Genomic DNA, 3,332 nt, shown 5'->3' with positions numbered 1-3,332 from the left:
CCTCCTCAGCAGCGCTAAGGATGTCCGACTGCAGCTTAGGCCTGCTCCCCACTGGCAAGTGGACATCCCCCGAGGGCTCTCAGGCTGCCAGAGGGATGTCTGACTGCCAGCTTAGGCCCGATCCCCTGGGGAGTGTGGCTGGGCTGAGGGACCCCCCGAGTGCACAAATTTTTGTGCATCGGGCCTCTAGTAGCAATATGAACAGCTGTGACTAAGTTTGCCCAATATCAGACAATGACAACTACATCACCACTACCACCTGACTACCTGTGATTAAAGAGAACATCAGTTGTGTGATGTATTTCTATTTTACAGAGATGTTAAAGTGTAGAAGAAAAATGAGCATTGGAATCAATAAAATGGGGCATATTTCTCTGCCTGGTCCATATCCTTATTTGCATGACTGAGACAACACAAACTTTCCATCCCTCAAACAGAATTCTTACCTCTATACACACACACACATCTACTTCTTTCACCCTTTTTTCCAGATTATTTATTAGGTAAACCATTTACCCAGTTGCTCAGTAAAAATAAACAAACAAATACACTAAAGTAGGATGAGCTATTTTTGGTTTCTTCACATCTTTCAAATCACAAATTGACTACTGAATGGATCTGGTCAAGTCTACAGATGTGTGAATGCAATGCTTCCTACTGTCTCAGCAGTGTTATCTCTTTTCTAGAGCCACCCCATGGCTCTCCTTGTTTCTACTCCTGAGCTGTTTTTTTAAAAAATCTTAAACCTTATTATATCCCTCCGGAGTTCACAACCTCCCATTGGTTTATCCCACAGTTTACAGTAAAGAGTAAGCCCTTACCTTGACATTTAAAACCCCACCTTGTCTAGATTTATGTCTTCCCTCCTGACTCCCGTTCCAACCCAGCTGCACCAGCTTTCTTGCCCTTTCTCAAGTGTGGCAGGATAATTGCTTCTTCAGGCTCCAGCGCCTCTGCTCTTGCTGTTACCTCTGCTAACACATCACTTAGATACGGCTCAATCCACTTTTATTCAAATTTCTGCATAAATGTCTCCTCAATCAGAGATGTTTTTAGTGACCACTTTACACAATGTAGTGCTTCATCTCCCAGTAAGTTTCTGACTTCTTTCCCTGCTTTGTGTTCTAGCAAAACACCTCTTTTTACTCAAGATTACATTACAAACTTCTGCTTTTATTTGTAACTATCCTCCAAGAACAAAGCTACCCAAGTGAAGTCAAGAATGAGGTCTGTCTTGCTCATGTCCATATCCCTATTTTTATTAATTTGTTTTAAAACATTTTCAGCTTTATTGAAGTAAAATTGATAAAAATTGTTTGTATATAAAGTGTCCAGGATGATTTGACATATGTATACTTTGTAAAAGTTTAATTAACTTATTTATCACCTCACACAGTCTTTTTTATTTATTTTCTTTGTGTGCCCCCCATTTGGTGATGAGAATGCTTAAGGTCTAGTCTCTTAGCATATGTCAAGTACACAGTACAATGTTTAAAACTGTACTCTCCAGGCAGTACATCAGGTCTCCAGAGCTCATTTATCCTGTAATTGAAGGCTTGTTACCTTTGATCAGCATCTCTCCATCTCCCCCATTTTAAAAATGCTGGTAACCTCAATTCTGTCTTTCTGTTTCTATGAATTCAACTTATTTTTTTTCTACATATAAGTGATATCATACAGTATTTAGTTTTCTCTGTCTACTGAATTTCACTTAACACAATGTCCTCTAGGGTCATCCATGTTGTTGTAAATAGAAAGATTTTCTTTTTTCTCATGACTACAATGTATTCAATGTATCTCTTTTTAAAATTTTCTTTGTATATATAACTAGAAATAGAAATTCTGGATCATATTAGCTTTATTTCAAATGTACATCCCCCCAAGGGTATTCCTTTTCTCCACATCTCTGCCAGCATGTTATCTCATGCCTTTGTAATAATAACTACTCCAACCACTATCAGTTTATATCTAATTCTAGCTTTGATTTGCATTTCTCTAATGATTGACAATATTGATCACCTTCTCATGTACATGTTGGCCATTTGTATATGTTCCTTGGAAAAATGTCTATTCGGGACTTTTTAATGTTTTTCATCATTTCTTTTTTGCTATTGAATTGTGTAAATTTCTTATATATTTTATAATAACCTTTTATCAGGTATATAACTTGCAAATTTTCTCCATATATATATATTTGGTTTGCAAGTGATATCATCAAGAAAATGAAATGAGAACCAGCAGAGGAGAGAAAATATTTCAAAATAATATGTGAAATAAAGATCTAGTATCTAGAATATAAAAAAAAACTCTTTAATGCAAAAATAAATACAATTAAAAATTTGTAAAATATTTAAGTAGATATTTTTACAAAAAAATATATAAGTGGCCAATAAGAACATCAAAAAATATTTAATATCATTAGCTATTAAAAATAGTAATCAAAACTTTAAGATACCACTTTATATCAGCTAATATGACTGTAATCAAGAGTGTTGAATGGTATGTGAAGACTGGGACCCTGATCATTATTTGTGGTAATGTGCGTGGAAATGGTACAGTCACCTTAAGAAACTGTTTAAATAATGCACTTACCATATAACTCACCAAGTCCACTCAAGCACATACCCAAGAGAAATGAAAGTGTGCCCTCCTCTATTTTTAAGCACATTTTTGGTTTTTAAATTGACTCATTTAATATTTTTGTTATTTCAATCTGTTTGTACCATGCTAGATTACAAGGTTTTTAAGAGCAAAGAATTTTTCTTATTTATATCTGAGCCTCTGGAAATAAGTAGTAATATTAAGGAGGCATACTATTTCTGTAAAGTATAAAGTAAGCATTAGTAATATCTGGCACCAAGATACAAAGGAGGTAGCTAATATAAAGTAGGTGATGCCTTTGCCCAAAGGAGTTTCATAAAACTCTGTCAAGACTTCAGTGAGAATTAGTTTAGGATTATTTTCTCCTTCTATGGGTGAACTTTGAATAAAAGAGGTAGTTTTAGAAAGATTAGGGAAGGAAGAAGTCAGAAAGCCTAAAGGATTTTAAACTCCTCAATTTTTCTGGAGTCCAGATAGGATTTCCATAGTAAATTTTATGAGTGTCATCAGCTACTCATTTGTCATGTGAGGCTGCCTAAATGTCATGAATAACTATTAAAATTTGAATTTTTAAATGTCTCCTGATCTATAAAATATTTCCCAACGTCTAGTTTTCTCTACCCAACTCTGGGAGCTAAAGCCCCCAAATACATAATTCTACAAAAAGGCATGTGTATGTAACTTAATAGAATTGGTTGAATTAGCCCTGTCCAGGTGGTTATTAGTTGGAA

General features: G+C 35.1%; 1 long non-coding RNA gene across 1 annotated transcript in view; it reads left to right on the top strand.

The window, feature by feature from the left end:
- Positions 1-2,789, top strand: part of LOC106727314 — an 11,426-nt gene extending 8,637 nt beyond the window's left edge. The window contains exon 3 of the long non-coding RNA XR_001363485.1: positions 2,779-2,789. This is a non-coding gene — a long non-coding RNA (uncharacterized LOC106727314). The remainder of the gene's footprint in view (positions 1-2,778) is intronic.
- Positions 2,790-3,332: the final 543 nt, after the last annotated feature.

Source organism: Myotis brandtii, unplaced genomic scaffold, assembly GCF_000412655.1.
Source record: "Myotis brandtii unplaced genomic scaffold, ASM41265v1 scaffold402, whole genome shotgun sequence".
NCBI lineage: Eukaryota > Metazoa > Chordata > Mammalia > Chiroptera > Vespertilionidae > Myotis > Myotis brandtii.
This window is presented reverse-complemented; position numbering and strand designations above follow the sequence as displayed.